Raw genomic sequence first — 25,749 nt, 5'->3', positions numbered from 1 at the left:
CAGAAAGTGTGGCTCTTGGGGCTGTCATCTTCTCCACCTACTCAACATAGCACACTTGCTTGTACTCTCTCTGAGTCTCACTGAACTCTAATTCCTCGTGGGTCCACTGGAGTTCTGTGCTCCAAGGACATTAAGAAGGCTGTATGAGAATGGTACAGCAAAAAACAGCAGCTCGACCGGCATGACTCAGTGGTTGAGCACCGACCTATGAATCAGGAGGTCACGGTTTGATTCCCGGTGAGGGCACATGTCTGGGTTGTAGGCTCAATCCCCAGTGTGGGGTGTGCAGGGGGCAGCCAATCAATGATTCTCTCTCATCATTAATGTTTCTATCTCTCTCTTCCACTCTCCCTTTCTCTCTAAAATCAATAAAATATATATTTTTTAAAAGAAATATATATCTCCTCTATTCACACAAATGCTCCATTGTTAAGAATTTCAAAATGGCAACAGCAGAGCACCGAACCAAGTGCTGTAAGCATGAGGCCCTATGCAGTTGTACTGGTTGCATGCCCAAGAAGCTGGCCTTGAAAACACATGTGGCCACCCATGGAAAGTACTGGCCATGTGGTCCAGGGAAGGCTTCCCTGCTTAGCCTCATCTCTGAATTGGCCCAGGACATGGTATGGTTGGCAATCTTTTCTCATCATTCCTAGGGTTGCCATGTGGTTTCAGCCAAAATACCAGACACACCTGATAAAATGTGTAGCCTGAAATACAACCGTCAAAATGTGTAGATCAAAAATACACAATCTGCAAACTATGTTAATAGCAGTCCAGATTACAACTTCTATAGAAAATACTACTTATTACATATTATAAACATATCTTATATGCTTATAAATAGACAAAATAAAACAATATGCTCTCCATGGCACTGGATGTAGGTCCTGTGATAATAAAATGCTCTTAATTTTTTTAATGGGCATTTTTATATCTCATCTTTATTTCATCAACAGAAACCTCATACAGACTGTCAGCTTCCAAGCGGGACACCTGGGTGCCCTAAGCTTTTCCTGTCTGACCCTGCTGTTGGGTTTCAGCAATTTCAAAGTATGTGTCAACCACTAATGGGTCAGGCCAGCCCCATCTGTGTGGTGGTTACTGACATTCTTCCCAGTGTCTGGCAATCCATTACTCGATAGTCCTGGTTTCCAGTGTTGTTGGAGCTCTGCGTCCGTTTTTATGCCTCCAAGAGAATTCAGTGAAGTGGCAGGGAAGGCAAATCACTTCTTCAGCCTCATGAGTAGTTTTTTGCCATTTTGAAAAGTGACATCACCAACAGCAACAAACTATTGGAGTGACCAAAACAATGGTCAGCATTTTTAGAAGGCTCATTCACGTGGTATATGCAGGCACGCCCTTCCTCGTTTTCTTCTCTTTCAGTCATGGCCCACACATGCACATATTGAAACACGTACATCTTTCACTGTGTTACTTTCTTTCTCCTTTATATTTATGTGATGGAATTATACTGATTTCTGTTTGGAATTAAAACAGGGCTTCTATTGGGGAGGTTACAAAATATCGGTTAGAAAAAGAACCTGATGGCTCTGATAGGCAAAGAATGGCTCCCATACTGAATATGCTGCCCAGTGAGGACCACCTGCATCCTCAGCTTCACTGTAATTCATTAATTTTCCTGCCAGGACAGTTGTGCTGGTTGCTTAACCAGCCAGCGTGGTGAGAGCTTTAATTGCTCCACAAAATTGCCAACTCCTGAGTTTTCACTTTTTTAAAAAAAATTACTGCCTGTCTAAAGGGTAGGACATGAAACCTGATTGTTATTTAATTTCCATTTCTCTGATACTGGAGCGACTGAGAAACAAATTTCCATATTTGTGGGCCTCTCAGGGTTCTTGGGAGGATTTCTGGTTCATATCATTCACCCACTTTTCTCCAAATGCTTTTATATATTCCAGCCCTAGCCATTTTTTCAATATGTTTTACTAATGCTCACCACTCCCTGGAATTTCTTTTCACTTTGATTTTGATGTCTTTTATTCTATGAAAGTTTTCCATTTTAATGAAAACCGATTCATCAAACTATGTCTCTTTTGCTTTATGCTTTTTGCATTTTAAAATTTTTTTTCCTATTTCAAGTTTAAACTTCTATCAAAAGTATTAACATTTTGCTTTTTACATGTATGTCTTTAATTTACCTGGAGTTGATTTTTGTGATTCGGATGAGGCAGGAATTCAGTTTTCTTCCAATGAAATAACTAACTTTACCCACCATTGTGTATTGAATTATTCATCCTTTACCTATTTGTAATGCCTCTTCCATCAACTCTGCACAAAACCCTCCCTCTGTTGATTAGTTTCTCTTTCCAATCCAAAACCAATGTCACCGTCACTAAATATCACTATCCTAATTAGTTCAGCTTTGTAACAAGTATTATTGGACAAATCCCCCTGTACTTTCTACTACCCATCTTCAAAACTGGTCAGGCTATCAAAACCTCAACTTGTTAGCATGAATTTTAATTCTTAGTTTTTCCACATCAATTTTAAGGTCAGCTAGCCACATTCCACAAAAAATCCACAAGAATTTTCATTGGAATTGCATGAAACTGCTGGATAAAGAGGAAAGTGACAGCTTTACAATAACAAGCCTTTCCATTGACGCATTTTTATCTCCTTTCTTTTAATCAAGTCTTCATTTCTGGTATGGCAGGGTCGGCTCTCTACCTTCCCAACAAACTCCTTCCTTTTCTTCCTCAATAACAAAATACAAATATTTGTTTTAGAGATGGCAGCATGCCTCATGTGACGAACCGGTATTCAGTAAGTGGCAGCTACTTACTGTCATCACTCTATGGTCCACCACCTCATAACCAAAGTAAAATAAAGCTCTACGTAGGGGTTGACAAATTATGGCCCATAGGCCAGATCTTTCTCCCTTCCTGTTTTTGTAAAGAAATATTTATTGGGGCCCTGGCCGGGTAGGTCAGTTGGTTAGAGTGTCTTCCTGATAGGCCAAGGTTGCAGGTTCAATCCCTGCCCGGTTAGGACACATACAAGAATCAACCAATGAATGCATAAATAAGTGGTACAAAAGATTGATTGATGCCTCTCTCTTTCCTTCTCTCTCTCTCTCTCTCTCTTTCTCTCTCTCTCTCTCTCTCTCTCTCTCTCTCTCTCTCTCTCTCTCTCTCTCTCTCTCTCCCCCCTTCCTATCTCTCCCTACATGTTGTCTATATCTACTTTCACACTACAGCCGAAAACTTGACCATTGCAAAAGGCCACTGAATCCTACCTGGCCTTTTTACAGGAAAAGTTTGCCAACTCCTGGTTTAAATTGGATTCTTAGCCAGATATTGGCTTGGACCATTCTGTCCTCTTTTCCAGATGCTTACTATTCCATTCTATTTTTCAACTTAAAGTGTACATGGAGCCCAGAGTTAGCTGAACACTTCTGGAAAGACTTTTAAATTTCTGATAAAGGCAATGGCTATAAAAGAAAAGCTTGCTGTCACCAACTCTTCCATCTTTTTCCTGCCGCCGCCGATACAGACTTGGTGTCTGGAACTTTGAGTGATCTTGCAATTATGGGGCAAGCAGTAAGCTGAGTGAGAATGGCAGACAGAGCCAGCTAAATAGTTTGCAAGGTCCAATACGAAACGAAAATGCAGGGCCCCTTGTTCAAAAAGCAGGAAAAAAGGTAACGTTGAAGGTACTAAAATATAAACCTTTCCCCTTTTTTCCATAGTGTCTCTCTTGACTTGCCATTTTTTATTTGCTATTTAATGATGTTCTCAGTAAAGAAAAAATAAAACCTCAACTTGTTAGCATGAATTTTACCATTTTCTCTATATTGTGCAATGGCAGTTTTAAATGCAAAATAAGAGCATTCGACTCAATTGTAGAATCTCAAAATTACACTTGTGTTTCATACATGCATATGTATTTCATTCCTGGAAGAACCATAGCAGTGCTAACTCCATTGTCTTTATTTAGTGTCTTGATTTGCACACATTCAACCAGCACTCTGTACCATGGACTTAGCGATAAGTAAGGAAGGACTGAAAGGAAAAGATACAGTGGTTGCCCTATCTTTCCCTTTCCTTCTATGTCATCATTTTCAGCATAAATAAAATGACTAATATAGGGAAGTGACCTAAATGAGAGAGGATATGATAGGGTTCCCTGGCTGTTCATGTTTCTTAGCATTTGCGCCTTCTTTTCTTATTTGAAGCAAGTTCTGGTTCGAATGGAAAATTGTCATTTCTCTGGGCTGCCATCTCTCCGACTTCGTCATAGATGTAACAGCAGGCCTAATGAGCACTTACTTTGAGTCTCACTGAACGCCCCCCCCCCCCCCCCATGCATCATGGGTCCCCTCAATTCTGTGCTCACAGGCTGTCACAAAGATGAGATGTAAGTGGAGTGGCAAGGAATGACAGACACACACATTGCATGCGTCTCCGCTGCCCACACGCATGGCCCTATGTCCCATTGGACTCCATTTACCAAACACAAGTTCAAAGATAAATTTGTCAAGATTTTCAAAACAGCCACAGCAGAGCACTAAGCCAAGCATGGAGCCCGCCTGAGCGTGAAGCCCTGTGTGACTTGACGGGTCACACGCCCATGAAGCCAGCCCAGATGGCAGAGCAAAAACAGTGCAAAGAGCCGAGGTCATTGCCTCATTGTTGAGCTGCCAAAACAAACCACCTTCAGACATTTTCTTAACTAAACAATAAATGTCCTCATGATTTAACTCTTATTTTCTTTCCTAACAGCTAAAACCACCTCATGACTTTTATAAGATTTATTCCTAGGCACATTAGAGCTTTTATTGCTATTAGAAAATATGTATTTTCTAATTATATTTGTTGCTATGGTATGTAAATATAATTGATTTTTGTCATCAGAATTTTTGCCACATCCTCTTATTAGGTCTAATAAGATTTTCTCTAAATCTCTTAGATTCTTTTGGGTTTTAATCACAAATATATGACCATAATAGATAAATGTTAAAAGTGTTGCTTTATCTTTTCAATCCTTATGCCGTTTTTCCTGGTCTGACCATAACTAGCTTGTAAGTCCAGTACAATGATGAGCAAGGTTCCTGCTCTTATTCCTGGCTTCAAAGGGAATTCTTTGTTCATCACTAAGTTTGCTAGTTGCTGTAGAATTTTGATGAATTCTTGTTATCAGCTAAAACAAATTCACTGTTATTTCTATGTTGCTAATGAAAGGAAGTAGAGTTTTATCAGAGGACTTTCCTACATTTATTGAGATAATCAAATACTTTGTGTCACTTAATATCTAATGTAGAGAATCACATCAAATCTTTAATTTTAAGCCTTCTTTATATTTCTGAGCTAACCCCACTTGATCAAACTGCATTGTAATATTATAACAACATACATTCATTTGCACCCATACACAAATATTCATATGATTCTAATATGAACATTTGTTTTATAGATGTTATTAGATCATAAATTTCCTTTCTTCTCTGGTTTTGTTATCAAGATTATATTAGCTATGTCCAGTGGATGGAGCGTCAGCCTACAGACTGAAGGGTCCCAAGTTCGACCCCGGTCAAGGGCATATGCTCAGGTTGCAGGCTCGATCCCCAGTAGGGGGTGTGCAGGAGGCAGCCAATCAATGATTCTCTCTCATCATTGATGTTTTTATCTCTCTCTTCCTCTCCCTTCCTCTCTGAAATCAATAAAAATATATATATATTTTAAACGATTGTATTAGCCTCATAAAAGGAGATGGGAAGCATGCCTTCTTTGCTTATCCTTTTTATTTATTCAGTAATGCACTTATTTAGCTAATACTTATTTCTAATGTGCCATAAAATACAGGAATTATTTCTTAAATGTCTAGCAAATGTGCCTAAAAATTAACTAGATCCTGTGTGGGTGTTTTTCTTTTAAATATATTTTTATTGATTTCAGAGAGGAAGGAAGAGGGAGAGAGAGATAGAAACATCAATGATTAGAGAGAATCATTGATTGGCTGCCTCCTGCACGTCCCACAGTGGGGATCAAGCCCGCAACCTGGGTATGTGCTCTGACCGGTAATAAAACCATAACCTCCTGGTTCATAGGTCAATGCTCAACCACTGAACCACACTGGCTGGGCTGGGTGTTTTTCTTTATTTGGTTTTGTTGTTATGTTTTTAATTACTGATATGTGTGTGCAATATATTTACTGGTTTATTTCTTCTTGATTCAATATTAGTAAGTTATATTTTTCCTAGAAATTTTCTATTTCACTTGTTTTTAAATGTGTGAATAAGGTTCTCTATAACTGCAATATATCAATAATAATGTTTCATACATTTATAAGTTTATAAATTCATATTTCTACTAGTTTATAAAGTCCTTCAGGCCAGGTACTGGAACTATTCTTTTTTTATCTCCAGTTCATCCACTGTTTTGATATACTTTTTTATTTCTATTATTTACTATCTTTTATTACCATGCAGGAATGAAAAACATTTAATTTGAGCAGCAGATTTAGAAAGATTTTACTGCATTTAAAGAATAATTCAAACTCATTTTAAACAACCATTTTATTACTTTATGTGATTTTTTAAATATTTTTAATAACTTAATACTCCAGAACCAAATTTTGCTGCAACACTTTCAGAAAGTTGTTTTGTGTTTTTTTTTTCTTTCATGAAAATTGAACCTTTTTAACCAAGTACCAGTTGCTAAGGGATTTGGAATGGAGATTAGCATAGATTTGGGTAGCACAAACGATCCTTTGTACACGGTAAACAGTCCACTTTTTCATTTAAAAATTAATATCTCTGCCTGTGATGCTCACTAAGAAGAGTTTGAAAATAAGCTAAATATAATCCTCTTCTCTTTAATTTCCATGAGGCCAGCACCACTTGATCTGATTATGTAAAGTCAAAAACTCAAGTTCACTGTCCAGATGCAGAGCGCCTCTGGGTCCTGATGCTCACAGAGTCTTGGACAATAATTAAGCTTCTCTCTCTTTAAGGAGGTTCTGAAAATATTCTCAGGAGTAGGCAGTCTGCAGAATATTATGTAGAAATACTTTAATTTTTTGCTTCCTAATTTTGGAAATAACTCACTGTTTTTAAGTTTATCATTTGTTTTATGCACTTCCCACCAATTTCCATCACTTTAGATCCTTATCACCTTTCTCCCAGGAAGCATCTCCACCAGGCCCAGGCCCAGAGTAGCAATAGGGAGGTCTACCTGGCTGCCTCCACTCCAGGCCTTTCAAATACATCAAGTTCATGACAAGGCCACCTGTGGTCAGGCCCATGACTTCTCTCTGGACAACATTCCTAAGGTTCATAGTACACCTCTGACTCTCCTGTGCTGGGGATTTCCAAGCTCATCACAGATCTTCAAATAAACAACTCGGTTTTACCAATAAGGCCATTGGAAAAGGCTCCTGGAAGACTGCTTTCCCCCAAGCACAAAGGACAATTATGTGAGCCATCGAACTTTATAGTGTCAACCAAGAGTTAATAAAGCTATCCCAAGATGCAGAGCAAGAACTAAGAACACCCAGCAAAACACTCGTCAAATGAAGTGCTTATCAGACAGTGGGTGATCCAGCAGATATAAAAACATTAGGTCTTTGCAAGCTTTGTGATTAATGTATTCCGCAATACGTATGGAGCAGCTGCTATATAGTTGGCACTCTTTGGCTTACTGATAAATAAGGAAGGCCTGAATAGAAAAAATTTGCCTCTTTTCTTTCCTTCCATGTAAGAGAAAGTCTCCATGTAAATGAAGTGGCTAGTATAGTAAAATAACAAAAGTAAGAAAGGATATGATAGGATTCTTTGGTCGTTTGTAGATCGTAAAATATCAATGCCCTCTTTCTGTGTTTGAAATAACTTCTGGTTTGAATGGAAGCAGTAGCTTCTCTGGACTGTCATCTCCCCCAGCTAGTCATAGATATAATGTGCACACAAAAAGAAAGAAAGAAAGAGAACTTAAATGTCCCAAATAAGCAAATAATTATATAAATTATGGCACATCCATATAATAAATTACCATGCAACCATTTTATATAGATATCTGGATGTGCTGCCTAGAAAAATGTTTCATGATATATTGTCAAGGAAAACACATTTCAAAACTACATAACTTATAGGAGCTCATTTTTATAAAATAAAATAAATCATCTATATATCTGTGTATGTATAAATAAGCTAAGGAAAATATCTGGAAGGATATCAATTAAAGAGATAATTGTTAGCTTTGGGTAGTGCAATTTGTGTAACTTTCACTTTTTACTCTATACATTTCTATTTAATTCAACTGTGTTACAGTTACGTATTAACAAAGAATAAGAAAAGAAAAAATATTGTGGAAATACAAAAACAAGTCATTAGATTGGGATTCCAGAGGCATTATATATAGTTGAACATTTGTTTTTCTACAGATTATAAAAAAAAATTCACTTAAGTTGTTTATATGCCTTAGTTTCTCCATCTGAAAAATGGGAAGGATGGTTTATATGTCTTACTTTTTAAATGCAAATGAAAGTATTATGTTCTGTTCAGAGACTAAATATGATTCGAAGCTTTTACTATTGCAAAAATTTAGTATGTATCTTAGTTTTAAAATGATGTAATAATTTGCAAAACATAATAAACTCATTTGGATTTCCTGATTTTGTCCTCTGACAAAATCAAAGCCGTACCTCTTAGGCAAATGACACCTTCAAAGACCTTATAATTTATAATGAAAAAGCAGGGGGGTGATATTCTAGGATATTTAACATGGAACAGTCTCACTCGAGTCCTTGCTATTGTTCCGAAAGATGCCCTTATTCCTTCAGAAAAAGATAAATGGTTGCAATGGTCCCTTTTAGGGTGGAGAATAATCAAAGGAAAGCACTTCCTCACTAATTCCCATCTCCATAGAAACCGCTCGGCTCCCCAAGCCTCTTGTCTACAGACATCAGTCCACAGTTTTCTGATGTTAGGCAGTCTGAGCCCAAAGCCTGCATTCCCTCACACTGCGATACCTTAAAGAGTGAGTTGAAAGAACAAAAAGACATATGCCAACTTTTTAAAGACTCCACGACATCAAATTTAAACCCTTCCTGTATATATTTTTTCAGGTGTCTTATGAACTGGCTCTAACATAAGTGTAAGAAGCCCATATGAAGTGTGCCTGTTAACATAGTGCCCTTAATCTCTAATATCCCTTTCTGGTTTTTACACTCAAATGGTGCACTGATAACAATTTCCTCCCTTCCTTAACTTTTTTTTAAATATGTATATTTTCAGAAGAGTGAGACCAGGCTGTGGGAATTTTTACCTACTTTTACGTAAGAGAATAAGTCACTTTAATGTAGAAGTGATAGATGAGCAGTATTTACTCCGCATGTCCCTTTGTTCCTATTCAAGATCACAGGTTGGGGGATGTTATGGTAAATAGCCTAAGGCTGATTGAAAATAATTTAACTCAGTGGCTAATTGGATTTGATAATTGCACCAGAGCCTTCAGTGCATTGAAGTCCATTGACCTGAAAAAGAATTATCAAACTAGAATTCTGGGGTTAGTTAGATTGATAGAATTTCAGAGATAATTTAAGTCAGAATTCTAAGCATAGGAACTTGAAGAAACAAACTGAAACACAGAATCAGAGACCCCATTCCATATCCACTAAGTCAGAATCCACAGGAGTGGGGCCCAAGAATGTGTATTTTTATTGATAAACCAAACTATTTTTATAATCAACCAAATTTGGGAACTACTTTTCCAGCATCACCTGTCACCCTCCCTCCCCAATGCCCATTTTACAGATAATAATATTGATACATGAATACTAGCTCAGAGATTGCAAACTCAGGACTCAGGGTCATACAGACACGGATGATGAATGGGGGTGGAGATGCGGGGGTGGGGGTTGCGAGGGGGGCAGGATAAGACAGTAGAGAGTGGTGAGGACAATGGTCACTGAAACAGCCCATGTTCCAGCTCAAGGCGTCGGTACTACTCAGCTTCGATCAAGTGTCATGGAAAATTCAGGCCCAAGATCAACAGTTTATCCTTTTTATTTTTTTTCCTAAGAGAAACTGGAAATCCAGATTTTCAGGTGGAATCTTTCAGTTTTCTAAATGCTGTTGGGGAAAGAAAACCTCTGTTTGGACTGAATCTTGGCCTTTAACTCCCAGCTTACCACCCCCTTATAGCAAAACGTGATTCGTCTAACATCATGCCAATGGGAGTTTGCCAACAGGAGTGCAACATTGAGAGGATAATTGAGGTGTTTTATTTCTTCTACCCTGTGCTCCCATTTCTTCATGTTATAGCAACTTGTAAAAGTCAGAGGAAGGTTGATCTTTCAATTTCCTCCCAACTCTAGATCTTATGATTTTTATCCTCATCAACACCTAGAGGTCTTTTTTATAATGCTTTGCTATAAGGGACTTGCTTGGCATTAAAGAAGCATAGTTTACATACTGGCTAAAGCCAAAGTGAATGTCTTAATGAAAGTGTAGGACCCTTCTCTAATCATGTCCTCTGCTCCAGACTCACAATCAGAAGCTGACCACTTAATGTCTTTGTTTTCATTGAACCTGTCTTGGAAAACAGTGAAGTTTCAATAGTTTATACTAATAAAAATGGGTAGGAGGGAATATTATTCATGGAGCAGTGTAGGTGAAAAGCAAACACTGCGCAGATTAAACGCTGCGGTCCTCTCTGGGATGTTGGCATTTCCTAACACTTGTGTATAACCATTTGTTACCAGCTCCTGCCCTGCCCCACCAGCCCCAGCAACACCATTTCCCATCCCTTCCACTTCCTTGTGTGACAGGAAACCCAACAACAACAATCTACGGCAGAGTAACAAGGTACTAAAAAGACTCCCAAGACTAAAATTGTCTTCCTCAAGAAGCACAAAATTCCACACTTCCCTCTCTCACACCCCTTGAAAGCCTGTGCCTCAGATATGCATTTTGGTAAACTTGCTGACCTCTTTCCAAAGGGGAAACCCCCTGGGAAAGCTGCACCCTAGGGTGGATTGCTTAGCAATTTGCCTTAGTTCAGAGCTGCTGAAGCCACATGGTCATAGTGCAGAGGAGGGAACTTAGGGACCTGCATCACTTCAGAGGGTCATAGACCAGCTGAGACCAGGAAGCCATGGGGAGACCAAATAGCAAGATTATCCGGACACTTCGATGTGAAGGAAACAAGAAAAGGAACTAGAAATAGACCCAGAGCAAACTCAATCTTGTTCCAAAACTTCACTTGAGGATATCTCCTGGAGGAGTCAGGAAGTCGGGCCTAGGCACTGTGGCCGCCATAATGAGGAAACTTCAAAGCCCTAAAATCTTGTTTATTTCTCCTCAGACATACCTCTTTTCCTTCCCTCCCACCATTTTTGTTTTACCATCTTGAGTTGGTGATTCCTTTTCAGTCATTTATGTTGAATTTTTGTAAGGCTTACCAGGAATTGTTTTCAATTCATATAAGGCCCAGTTAGGATTTTTCTATTAAGACCCAAACCAATAAGTAGCCTTATATTGATTACGCAGGCACATTTAATTCATTTCTAAATTAGTGAATGATTTTTTTTGCTTAGGAATACCTTTGTATTATTGGTCTGCACTAGAAGAAAGAAAAGGCTCACCACTGTTTTAATATCAATAAATGTTGAAATTAGAATTTTTAAAAGTAGCTGACTTGGGAGCTTCTTCTTGCTTGGGTGTCAGTTCAGCTCAGACTGACTTTGGAGCCATGTGTTCCAAGTGCCTGGGGCCTTTTCTTTTTTTAACTTAAAAAAAAAAAACCCAAACTATGGGTTTGTCTGTTATAGTCAAAATGAACTCAACAATAATAATAACTTCCATGCTTGCTTGCTTTCCTTCTTTCTTTTGTTTAAACATAATGTATTGGATGCCCAAGACGTGCCAGGCATTGTTCTAGCTCCTTGGGATGCAAAGACAAATAAAACACTCTTCTTGATTCTTAAGAAAATAGATGTGTTGATAAAAATCATCAGGTTATTTGTTCGTTCCAGAATGAAGGCATCAACAAATGGCTACATCAGAGAAGAGGAGAAAGTGGTGAGCTCAGTCCCCACTGAAGTAGTCAGGACAGCCTGCGGAGAACACACGAAAGCCATGCTAAATGATGAGGGGGGTCTGCTAAGGAACAAAGAGAAAGGGCATTTACAGTAATCAGGAAGAGCAGGCTGTGTCAAGGCGAAGTGTGATCAAGGAAATGCGAATTGGTTCCATGTGACTGGAAATTAGTGGGAGACCATGGGAAGATGAGTTGAAATAGCAGATGTAGCCTAAGGAGTAGGGGTGCACAGCTAAGCATGCCATGCTAATGAACTTGGACTTAATTCAGGAGAAAATTGGGAGTCGTTGACAAATGTTAAGTGAGACCAAAATTGTTCTTTACAACATTCCTTCCAGATTGGGGGTAGGGGGCAGAGACAGACTAAAGGCAGTGTTTTCACACACATCTCTTCTAATCCAATAAAGAAGTCTGAGGAAGGTTTCTGTCTCTGTACAGATATGGTTCAGGGTAAAAAAGGTGAAGTTACTTGCCCAAGGCCACGTGGTAGACAGAGCACTCAAACCAGATCATCTGCTTCTCATTCCATTGAGAATCCACTGGTCCCTACTGGCTTCTACATCTCAGTGGGATAGCCATAGCTATTACGCCAAGGACACTTCCAGTTGGCCAGGCACTGTACTGGGTGCATCACCTTCATTATTTCTTCTAAATCGCAATAATATGAGAGGTATAAGTTATTATCCCCAATTTATAAACAAGGAAACTGAGGCCTAGAGAGTGTGAACAAGGACACATTAGTTAGTCACAAAGCTGGGATTCAAAATCAGCTCCCTGCTACTATGCTAGAGTCCGTCCCCACATTTAAGAAGAAAACCAGCCCTGACTAGTTTGGTTCAGTGGATAGGGCGTCGGCCTGCGGACTGGGGGGGTCCCAGGTTCGATTCCAGTCAAGGGCATGTACCTTGGTTGCGGGCACATCCCCAGTGGGGGTTGTGCAGGAGGCAGCTGATCGATGATTGATGTTTCTAATTCTCCCTCTCCTTTTCTCTGTAAAAAAATCAATAAAGTATATTTTTTAAAAAAGAAGAAGAAAACCAGCAACACACCCTCAGTCGGCCACATAAGAGTCATTTGCAAAGGTTGGGTAAATGTTGATTGAACGTTTGAATCACGTAGCAAATTAGAGGCAAAGCTAGGCCCAGAGAGAAACCAGGTCTCGCCACCAGCATTCTTCCCACGACCACACTTGGCAACAATCTACTTGGGACCTAATTTAGCCAGACGGAGTTGTCAAACTCACACGGAGAAAAGTCACAAGAATGTCTGATGTTGGGTGCAAATCTCCTGTCTCTGAGATAAATCTTTCAAAACCTCATCTCCTTTCCGGTGCGCTGCCAGCTCAGTGGGGTGGCTCTGGCAGGAGCTGACCCTTTAGAAGGCCTCAGAATCAGACCTTGAAAAGTCCAACAGCAGCCTCTGAAAGCCAGATGAGATGGGAATAGGTACCTGAAAATAAAGAGCCTGAACCAATTTTTTCGCATAAAATGCACTCAGCGACATAACAATGAAAGCACTGTGCAGAGAGAGCCCTTTTATTTCAGACCCGACTTTGAACATGACCTAAAACACAATTTCTCTTCAAAATGATCTGGAAATATGTGATTACACCAGAAAGAAAATGAAGGTATATATACTGAGGAGACCATTTGTCTTCTAGGATTTTAACTATGAAATAATTAAATTCAATGGAGTGTGTAATTATACAAAAACGAAACCTGATCGCCCTAGAAATTTCCCCTCTGCTACCTCAGGGGAATAAGCCAGACCCTGTGTTTGCGCTTGTGTGCATTTTCCATATTAATCTTGTCATGATTTGTTAAAAAAAAAAAAAAAAAAAGGTCCTGGAATACTCAGATTGGTTTCCCATTTTCTGGAATTCCCACGCAGGAAAAAAAATCTCTTCCATGTGGCCGTGTGATGGCACTTTCGGGTGCCTCCCAGCAAGCAAAGGTGGCCAGAGGCACCACGGCCCCATCTCTACCCCTGAGACTGTGGCTCTTTGAAGAACAAAGACCTTTCTCATTCCAGGTGCAGAACTGATAAGAATGGCCTTTAAAAAAAAAAAAAAAAAAAAAAACGATAAAAAATTCAGATGAATCTCTTTAAAATGCTCATGGGCTACACTCTTTAACTAACACAGAGTATGTTTTTTGAAAAGTATATTTTGTGATAACCTTGTTTAACATTTAGCGGCTTGTTAAATCTGTAAGGAGATAAGAATGGAATTCAGTTTTCAGATGCCAGTCTGAATTTTTGCCCTTCTAGAAACTATGTGATCCACAGAAATTTGAATGGTGTTTAAAAGTAAAACTTGATCTGCTTTTTCCTTTACATTTTCATCAGTACTTTGAGAAAGAGTCTGGTCAGTAGATGATATCCACGATTTTCCTGCATCTAGCTGCTTTGAGTTAGCTTATTGCTTAGGAATGAATATTTAAGCTATTTATATTTCCCAGTTAAGTTTTCAGTCACCCTGTGAGGAAGTGTGCAGGCTCCGATTAATAAGCATTTCTCTACAAGCCATTCTTGGTTTAAAAAGAGGAGATAGATCCACATATGCTATTCTCTCTGCTTGTTTATTTCCCTATTCCCCTTCCCTTTTCTCTATTCCTTTTTGGGAGCTTTAAGACAAACACACACACACACACACACACACACACACACACACACACAAAACACACAAAACACACAAAACAAAAAAACCCAAACAAACAAACAAAAAAACACCACTATGAATTATAACACTAGATTCAATAAATGGAAAAACTCAGGTACTGACTGCTTTTCTTGCCTGGCATGCCTATCTACATCTCTCTGTCTGATTAAAAGACTGGTCATTTAGCCCTGGCCGGTTTATCTCAGTGGTGTTGGCCCATGGACTGAAGAGTCCCAGGTTCAATTCAGGTCAAGGGCACGTACCTTGGTTGCAGGTTCTCACCAGCCCTGGTTGGAGTTCGTGCAGAGGGCAACCAATCTCTCTCTCTCTCTCTCTCTCTCTCTCTCTCTCTCTCTCTCTCTGTGTGTGTGTGTGTGTGTGTGTCTCCCCCTCCCTTCCACTCTTTCTAAAAATCAATGGAAAAATATCCTCAAGCAAGGATTAACACACACACACATAACAAAAAGGATTGGTGATATAGTAAAAGAGGCATCACAATAATTTCCTATCTCCATTTTTCTGGTTTTCTTGCTGAAAACATTACAGCAATTTTGGGGCTCTAGAGGCTGCTGCTCTCAAATGCTAAGTTGGTTCTGCTCTTCACCAGAACTTTCCTCGGCTGGACCTGCACCAGTTGCTTATCAGGGCCATAAATTGGCCAGGACAACCCTGAATCAGAGGTTATAAACTCAGAAAAGCATAAAAAACTTCCCATGTTCTCTTCCCTCCTTAAGAAAAAGCAGCATCATGGAGAATGCTATAGCTCCCGCCAAGCCCTGCTCATCAGTTCCAGAAGAGACTGATTTTTTTAAGAAGGCAAGACTTGGGAGTTCTCTGGAGTGGGTTTTACATGGATATTTAAAACCCAATAGAAGCGCTGATTAACCTGCACAGTTGTGGATATGCTATGACAATGAATGCCCAAATCAAATGTCTGCCTTTCTCCAGGAGCCCCGGGGAGTTCACAGATGAGTTCAGTTGCAGTTAGGATCTTCACTGTGACCCTCCTTATGGACATAAAAAGGGCAGGGCCTCCAGGCTTGCACTGTCTGAGTAGGAACAATAGGTCTTAATGAAGTTCTTTTTTTGAATGACTCCTTTTTACTTAAATGCAGAAAGGTTTCTTGAAGGACAAGGTAAAACATTCCTTGTTCGGTTGGTGTATAAGCAAGTTGATTTAATAATTGTGGGTCAAAATATATCACAAAAGTTTGATCTTTGAGGAAGGGGCTGAATTTCAGTCTAAAGAAGATGGTTAAGAGACAGAAAGGTGGCCCACTGCATCATTCTGCTCAGTTTTAGGTTGTCAATCCATTCCCCCTTCTCAAGAGATTACACCTCACCATTTTCACAGGTTGAGTGCATGAACTGGTCTCTGAGCTTTCAGCGGAGGGGAAAAAGGGTGTGTGTTTTTCTTGTCATTTTCCCTTGTCATAAATATATATATATATATGAAAATCATGAGTGAAGTTTCAAGTTTTCAATGGTTGCTACATAGGTATCAACTGACTTTTTTCTGACTACAGGATGTCTGTGGGCTCCCAGCAATTTAAATTTCAGTTCCTCGGTGCATATTCCCTACCTTACAATGTCTACATTTACCAGACTCAAACAGAGAATTCCTTATGCTGGTTTATGGTTTTCATAGCCATAAATGTATCTATTAACTATTTTTCATTCATGAGCATCTCTGGCTAGAAACAAAATTTTCATATAGAGTCCGATGAAGCTAAACATTAAATTTAAATGATTTAAAACTACATGACCAAAATCAGCAATAAACTAATTTAAAACTATTTCACTCCTGGACACTCTTCTTAAACATAATAATTTTCTTTCTCAATGTTTTCAGATTCTGTTTTCATAATTCCATATACAAGTGGTAAAACTTGTGGTCAGAAAATGAGGGTCTGGTTTAACCTTTAAAAAGTCAGTTGTAGATTTTTCAATAGAAAGTGTTCATGGAAAAAATAAAATAAAATCCTTTTTCTTTTTCCATGTTTGATTTAAACCTCTAAGGAATTTTGTAAGGCTGATTTAAGCCTCATACATTTGGTGTCATATTTTTCTGGTATTGATATTAATTAAACTGAAGAGGAAGAAAAGGAAAATACAGATTTTAGGAACTAGGAATGTGCTGTATGGGCGATGGCTTCCGGTTGCCATGGGATGAAGCTCCTCATTGTCCTCCACAGAGCCTCCTGGGTGACTGTCCACTCCTCTCCCTTTCCCCTAACACATTCTTGTCTGCTTCTCTCCAAGCTTTTGCTCATATCAAAGGACACTGTGTTTACTTTATACCACACAAGTTTCTTCTACACACCACCCTACTGACCTTTCAAAACAACCCTCTGAGGTAGGAATTTCTACTTTATAGATTCTATTCAGGCTCAGAAAGGTATATTTACTAGCCCAATATCACAGAGCCAATAAGTGACAGAAGGACATGTTTTAAAAATGCAATCCAGCATTGTAGCTAATGTGTATACAGTATATGGTAGGAATGCAATGGGGGTGGTCCAGTCTGCCTGGTGGGAGGAGAAAGGAATGAGGTGTTAATAAAGACTTCATAGAAGAGATGACCGGAGTGAGCTCTGAAGATGAGGAGAAGCAGGAACAAAGAGAATGGAAGAGAAATTGAGAGCTACCCAATGCCAGAAGCGAGAAAGCAGAAGAATGAGTGACAACTGAATTAAATTAGCAGCTCTAAGAAAATTAAATCCTTAACCAGCAGGTTAAAATCAAGAATTACGCCAATTTTTACCACAGACCGATCCCAGAAAATCTAAAGAAATGGAAACATCATGTATTTCTGGAACTAGTGATGAAGTAGGACCGAAAACAGCAAGATCAGTTGGAAGTTTGCTATAAAACCAAGTCCTGTATCTCCTCCCCATTTTAGGGGGCAAGCATTAGTCTTTTCTTCACTGCAGCAGAAGACTAGAGGTATAGTGTCTAGAAAGAGGGCCTGAAGAGAGCAGGAACAACAGAGTGCAGGGATATCATCAGAAAAAAAGGGGGTTCCCTGGCTGGTGCTCAGTGGTTAGAGCATCTACCCGTGGACCAAAGGGTGGCGGGTTCAGTTCCCAACCAAGGGCATGGAACTCGGTTGCAGGTTTGATCCCTGTGGGGGCTCAAGTAGGAGGCAACCCATCGATGTGTCTCTCTCACGTTGATGTTTCTTTCTCTCTCCTCCTCCTCCTCTCCCACCCATCTACTCTCTCTAAAAAATCAATGGAAAAAATATCCTCGGGTGAGGGGGGTTAAGTAAAATTTTACCTACCATGGGTGGAGACTCTCAGCTTTCTTCCCACCTTAGAATAAAGCTGTCCATAATATCCCTTTGTTATTTTATGGTATCTGTAGTATCAGATAGATATGTCCCTGTTTCATTCCTAATGCAGGTCACTTAGTATTTTCTCTCCTTTTTGATGTCTTGCTAGAGGTATATCAATTTTCATAATATTTTCAAAGAATCAATCCTTGGCTTTGTTGTTTTTTGTAGTATTATATTTCCACTCTATTTTATTGATTACTACACTTAATATTTTCTGCCTTCCACTTTCTTTGAGTTTACTTTGCTCCTCTTTAACTTAATAAGGTGAAAGCATAGTCAATGGTTTTAAACCTTTCTTCTTTTCTAACACATGAGTTTTAGAACTATAAATTTTGTTCTGAGCACTGCTTTAGCTACATGAATTTTGATAGGTGGTGTTGTCATTATTATTTAGTTCAAAATATTTTCTCTTTTCCATTGTGAGTTTTTTCCCATGGTTAGTGAATTACTTAGAAGTGTGTTAATTTCCAAACACTTGGGGGTTTTGTAAGTGATTTCTAATTTAGTTCCACATTCTGCATGATTTAATTTATTGAAACTTGTTTTACAGTGTTGCACTCATGTTGCACTCTTTCGGTAAATGTCTCATATGCACTTGAAAGAATGTGCATTCTGCAGTTGTAGGTCCAATATTTCATATATCAATTCAAGCTGATTCATTATTTTGCTCATGATTTCTATATTCTTACAGATTTTCCTGCTTGCTCTGTCAATCACTATGAGAGATAATGTAAAAATTTCCCAGTTATTTTAAAGTTCTTGTCTGTTGACTTCAGATCTAGATCATCGGTTGGCCTTCTTCTATTATTTCTTTTCTCATAATTGGCAGTCACATATTACTACTTCTTAGTATGTCAAGGAATTTTATAACAGAATCTACATATATAAAAGCCTAAGCAACTGTTCGACCAGTAGCTATGACATGCACTGACCACCAGGGGGCAGATGCTCAATGCACAGGCATGGAAACATGGAACAAACTGATGAATCTCAGAGGAAAGGGGGGAGGGGGAAGGGCAGAAAGAGATTAACCAAATATCTTATATGCATACTAGAGGCCCGGTGCACACATTCGTGCACCGGTGGGGTTCCTCCGTCTGGCCTGTGGGGACCAGGCCAAAACCGGCAGTCCGACATCCCCCAAGGCATCCTGGATTGCGAGAGGGCACAGGCCAGGCTGAGAGACCCCACCAGTGCACGAATCCCTGCACCGGGCCTCTAGTTTTATATAAAAGAAGAGTAGAGACTTTAGATAGCTGATTTCCTCAATTCAATCAAAAAAAATTAACTGGGTCAAGAAGGAACTCCAGTTTCAGTAAGACTCATTTTGCCTCTGCATATTATCTTTCCTTGGGTGTGGCCCACAGCCTCATGAGTCTCTATTCTGTCAGCCCTGAAACTTCAAAAGAGATTTAGTTCTGCTCTTTAGTGGGTTTGACCTTAGCTCTTCCTATAGACTGAATATCTTGTCCCTGCCAAAATTCATCTGTTGAAAGCTAATCCCAAATGTTAGTATATTGGAAGGTGGATCCTCTGAGAGGTGATTAGGTTATGAGGACAAAGCCCTCGGGAATGAGATTAGTGTCCTTACAAAATGAAATCTCAGAGAGCTCCCATGTGAAAATACAGCAAAAATATGACCGTCTTTGAACCAGAAATTGACTCTCACCAGACACCAGCACCTTAATATTGGCCTTCCCAGCCTCCAGAACTGTGAAAGATAAATATCTGTTGTTTATAAACAGAGATAAATGTCTGTTGTGTTTTTTTATAGCAGCTTGAACAAACTGAAACAGAAACGAATGGACTAAGCCTAAGAAGGGGCTTGTTGCTATAACAAATACCTAAAAATGTGGGAACAGCTTTGGAACTGGGTAATGGGTGACGACTGGAAGAGTTTTGAGGTGCATGCTAGAAAAATTTACATTGCCATTGTTATGGGAAGGGGGAGCAGGCCCGGAGTGGGTCTGCCTCGGTCTGGCCTGCAGTGTGTTGGTCCATGCAGAAAAGATTTCACAATACTGGTCCAGGTGATTTTGAGAACACATTTATTAAAGCTGAGGAGAGTGAAACAAAGAAGGGCCTAGGATAGAAGAAGCAACAGGAGAGAGATCCTAGGCAGGGTCGCTTTGGCTCAATAGAAATGTTTTGGAAAAGAACATTTCCAATAGGGCAGCTATCAGCTCACTGGAAAGTCAGAGAAAAGAGGGCCTTGGAGACAGGTTCAGGGGGTTAGCCCAGGATGAGCTGCTGCTGCCCATTGCTTCCCTGGTTGCAAGTCTCATGGGGACCCTTAGAGTTTAAGAGATAGAAAATTCACTCAGAAAAGAGATTCAAGTAGGGGTGCCCTACGGAGTTCGTGCCACTGGCTTCTGTCTTGAGGGCTTTTATCTACATTCGAAGGTGGGGATTTTAGGGGAGATTTCAGTAGAATATTCATCAGCTTTTCCAGTTGTACCCTTTCAGAGTCATGGTCTCCACTGGTTGGTCAATGCCAGGGCAGAGGGTCATTAGTCATTGTAGCTGGTCCTGGCATCGCCTGCCTGGTTTTACTGCTTTTCTGGGCCCAGAGTTGAAATACAACTGAGGCCTAGATGTTATCTCTAGGAAGGAAAGATCATGTGGGTCTAAACAGCATGACCAGCAATATGCCAGAGGCCAGCAACAGGCCACCCTGGGGGTAAGGTCCATTACCAGGTTTGCCCATTGCTAGGCATTTTGGGGCTTTCTGCCCTGATGACTTTCTGTATCTGACTGTAAGTTGCTGAGCCAGTTTGTTCAGCTATCTGTCTCATTTTCGCCATTCCATTTGCCAAGGAATTTTCCTAGCTTCTTACTGTCCTGCTTCACCATGAAAAGACCTTGAAAGGTTATTCTGGTGAGGTCTCAGAAGGAAAAGAAAGGTGCTGTAAAGAAAGCTTCAGTCTTCTTTAGAATAAAGAACCTAAGTCATCCTGAACAGAATTTTAAGGGCAAGTTTTCTGAATTGGTTCTGGGGTTTCTGGAATTGGATGTGTGATCTGATTCAATTTCAAGTAGTTTAAACCTATTTCAAGTAGTAAAAAGAGCACTAATCCATGGTGTGATGAAGTGTTTATAGAGATATGCAAACTATCTGCATTGGATCTTCCTAATCAACCACTTATAAAAAGCAATGGGGTCGGGGGGAAGGGAGAAGGAGAGAGAGAGAGAGGAGTTAAGTGACTATATATGATACTTTCAGACATTACTAGTATTTGAAAATGAGGACTATAATAACATTTACTAGTTGCTCCTAACGTTGTTGGACAAGGAAATAAAAGAAGAGGTCAGAGATTGAATCCCCAGCTCAAGGGCATTCTGAGTGCCCTGATGAAGAGCCTCTCTGCTGTAGCTGCAGGGCTAAAATTGCTGAAGATCAAATGCAGAACCTTATCCTGGGAATGTGAATTTCAACACAACTTGAACTCCCAGCCTTATAGGGTATGTGCTGTTAAAGAAAAGGCATTGATTAGGAAAGAATGGGATCCTGTAAGGTGGGATGGGGGCAAGTGGTAAGACCCCGATGAAGCTGAGGACATTGAGCCCCTAAATTCTAGTCCTCTTTGGCAATGGAAGATGCCCTCTCCACCTCCAGGGGTCGCCACCTCCCCACCCCCCAGTGACATGGGCCTCTCCACCTCAGTTTGAGGGGATTCATCCTGCATTGCCTAAGGAAACAATTATGGCTTCCCCTGAGGCTGCTGCCAAGCAAGACAATGCTGATTCTCCTCAAGATCTGCTCCTTGCATATCTCTATAAACACTTCATCACACTTCCTCTCTCCCCATGAAGTACAGAGTGTGACCCATGAGGAGGTACACTCCACTCCAAAATAGCTATTTGAGTTTTCTACATTTATAGAAGCAGAAATCTGGGGAACACATGTGGGAATGGATACTAGAGGTATTAGATAATAGTGGAAGGAACATAAAGTTGGATCAGGCCAAATTTGATATGGACTCACGAAGCCAGCGGTTCTCAACCTGTGGGTCACGACCCCTTTGGCGGTCGAACGACCCTTTCACAGGGGTCGCCTCAGACCATCCTGCATATCAGATATTTACATTACAATTTATAACAGTAGCAACATTACAGTTATGAAGTAGCAATGAAAATAATTTTATGGTTGGGTAACAACATGAAGAACTGTGTTTAAAGGGCCAGAAGGTTGAGAACCAGTGCGAGATCCTTCCTTTAATGTGCAGCTTTGGGAGTTAGAAAAGACTCTAACAGTTGGTTAGGTTAGTTGGCTGAAACCTGGACTAAAAGATGGCCCACTATTAGCAAATTGGAAATGTCTAATGTGGGGGCTGAAAAACATGAACACTTTTCCTCCCACCTTTTAAGTTGTTGTTGGGCTAATCATCAAATTAACAGAGACAGATTAACAGGAGGAAATCAAAGTTTTCATGCTTGTGCATAGGGAATTCATATAAGTATGAAAATTCTAGAGACAGTGAGGCAACATCCTATTTAATAAAAGACAAACATGCAAATTGACCGTACCATTGCTACGCCCCAAGCCACGCCCACTAGCCAATCAGAGCGACTATATGCAAATTAACCCAACCAAGATGGCGGCCGACAGTCACGGAGCTGGAGCAAGCAGGAGGCTTGGTTTCCCCCACGATGCAGGTTCCCGCCTGCTCTGGCCTCTGCTGAAGGAGTGGCTAGGGGCCTGGGCCGCCAGGAGCGGGGCAGGAACTATGCAGCTAGGAGAGGGGCCTGGGCCTCTGGGAGCGGGGCGGGAACTATGCAGCTAGGAGAGGGGCGGGAACTTCTGCCATGTCGCCATGGAAACACAGCAGAAGTTCCCGCTCCGTAGCTGCTTGCTCATTCACTTACTCGCTCATTCATTCACTCATTCACTCACTCAGCAAACCCTCTCAGGTCCCTGGCACCAGGCCAGGCACTGAAGGTGAAGCAGGATAAGACAGAGCTATGTCCTCAAGATGTTAGTAATTCAGTAGGGCGAAGCAGGCACATGAACAAGGCAGTTGTACGCACAGATGCACTGTACTGGGTTTGGTGAGGGCTGTAACTAACGCCGACTTTGTTCTCTTGATAAAATGGGGCCTCCGGAGCCAGGCTGCCCCAAGCCTGTAGGCCTGTGCCTAGGCCCAGAGCGGCAGGGGTCCCGGAACATGACAGAGGGTGCAGGTCAGGCTGAGGGGTCTGGCCCCACCCCTCACCCCCACCCCCATGCACGAATTTCGTGCATTGGGCTACTAGTTGGGTATAAAAGATATTTTTGGACAAAGGAGAAGAGGTGGGAGTGTGGGCAGGATAGGGTATTAGATTTCAGAATTGAGAGTGGATGATTTACTGGTAGTTGAGGAAGAAGGGAAAACACGACAGGAACATCCTTGATTGGCAACTCAGAAACAATGAGATCCAGGATACATGTAGCGAACAGGCCACCGCCTAAGCCCTCTTATAAATCATACTTAATTTAAATTAGGCTAAGGTGACATCCTAAACCAGCCGTGGGCAAACTACGGCCCACGGGCCGGATCTGGCCCGTTTGAAATGAATAAAACTAAAAAAAAAAAAAGACCGTACCCTTTTATGTAATGATGTTTACTTTGAATTTATATTAGTTCACACAAACACTCCATCCATGCTTTTGTTCCGGCCCTCTGGTCCAGTTTAAGAACCCATTGTGGCCCTCAAGTCAAAAAGTTTGCCCACCCCTAAACCAAGCATGTCAAACTTGGGGCCTGCGGGCCACATGCCTCCTTTATTTGGTCCATGTTGGCCTTTGAGTTTGACATGCTTCTCCTAAACTCTCTTTCCTGAAACAGATTTCTCTGTCTGAATCTCTTGGGCAGGAAAGCTGGGGGCTGAGGATCAAAGGTTCCCCCTGAGTCTTATTTCTTAACAAAGAGCTTAAAGTCAGTATCTTGCTCCCTTTCCATGCTGATAGCGTTCTGCAAACATGGTGAACATTCCTCAGACACGCCAGACTTTCTGTAAGGAGTGTGGCAAGCAGCAACCCCATAAAGTAGCAGGACAAGAAGAGCAAGGATTCCCTGTATGCCGAGGAAAGGCGGTGTTATGATAGAAAGCAGAGGGACTACGGTGGGCAGATTAAGCCGGTTCGCCTCAGAAAGGCTAAAACTACAAAGAGGATTGTGCTGAGGTTTGAATGCCCTAAGCCCAACTGCAGATCTAAGAAAATGCTGGCTATTAAGACATGCAAGCATTTTGAACTGGGAGGCGATAAGAAGAGAAAGGGCCAAGTGATCCAGTTCTAAGCTTCATATTTTGTTTTATTATGTGACAATAAAACCTTGAGGATAAAAAAAATCACTGTCTCAAAAAGGCAGTGTCAGGGTGGCAGAATTTTGGTTCCCCTCACCAACCTCTTTTGGTTTAATGTAGAGGAAATGGGCCACATTAGATTGAAATATTAGAGTGGATTTGTCATTTAAGACACACTCCCCATACACTAGGAGCATTCCAAAGACATCCCTTTCACCAATACTTTAAGAAATAAATTTGTGAGAGAAGCCCCATCATCCTTGAAGAGTTCTATGGTTGGTCTTCTCTGCAGGCCACACCTTACTTACAGTGGGAGCCATAGCCACTCATCTCTAAAACCTAACTGCAATGGGAATAATTAGAAGGACAGGAGCCAAGGAGTGGCTCTCAACCTTCAAAGGCAAGGTGGGTGTGATTCCTGGAATGGACAGCAGGGTCAAACCAGCAATTGGAATAGTCTGACTCTCACAGACCTGTGGTGTTGGCTACTTTAATCACAGTGTTTCTAAAAGTGAAATAGATAAGAAGCCTACTAACTTCTTACTTGATCGGTGTAAGCATAAAAGTTCTAGAGCAGCGGTTACCAACCTGTGGGTCGCAACCCCTTTGGGGGTTGAATGACCCTTTCACAGGGGTTGCCTAAGACCATCGGAAAACACATATATAATTACATATTGTTTTTGTGATTAATCACTATGCTTTAATTATATCAGTTTGTAACAATGAAAATACATCCTGCATATCAGATATTTACATTATGATTCATAACAGTAGCAAAATTACAGTTATGAAGTAGCAACGAAAATAATTTTATGGTTGGGGGTCACCACAACATGAAGAACTGTATTAAAGGGTCACGGCATTAGGAAGGTTGAGAACCACTGTTCTAGAGCAAGTGAACAAAAATCTGAAATCATGAAAACAAAAGAGTCAATGGCCTTACATGCCAAAGACTCAAAAATACACACCCCGCCTACCCCTCACCCCGATACACACACACTTCTCTCCTGAACTCCAGGCTTCTATATGTAATTGCCTACTTGTTATCTTCACCTGGGTCTCAAATATATATCTCTAATTTAATGTGTCCAAAACTGAACTGAGGTTTTCCCCAAACCTCCCTCCCCATTTCAGTTGATAACATATTCATCCCTAAGTAGCTCTGACCAAAATCCATTAAGTTTCCCCAGTTTTCTTTTTCTCACACCCAACAACAAATCTTTTAGCAAATCCTGTTGGCTCCAGCTACTGCACAGGTAGCTATAGGAGAGTTATCTTTTTAAAATCATTTCCAAGAAGCCATGGAAAATAACTGCTATTTACATCTGATGGCACAGGACTCAGTCACACATCCATGCCTAGATTCAAGGGAGGGGAGAAATGTGGGCCTCATTGTTCTTGGAAACAAG

General features: G+C 40.6%; 1 pseudogene; it reads left to right on the top strand.

The window, feature by feature from the left end:
* Positions 1–24,014: 24,014 nt before the first annotated feature.
* LOC138993394 (ribosomal protein eL42-like) lies at positions 24,015–24,341 on the top strand (annotated as a pseudogene).
* The last annotated feature ends 1,408 nt before the right edge of the window (positions 24,342–25,749 follow it).

This window comes from Myotis yumanensis, unplaced genomic scaffold (assembly GCF_028538775.1).
Source record: "Myotis yumanensis isolate MYYU_CA2020_CCGP unplaced genomic scaffold, mMyoYum1.0.hap1 SCAF_15, whole genome shotgun sequence".
Lineage (NCBI taxonomy): Eukaryota > Metazoa > Chordata > Mammalia > Chiroptera > Vespertilionidae > Myotis > Myotis yumanensis.
Note: the sequence above shows the minus strand (reverse complement) of the source record. Positions and strands in the feature narration are given on the sequence as shown.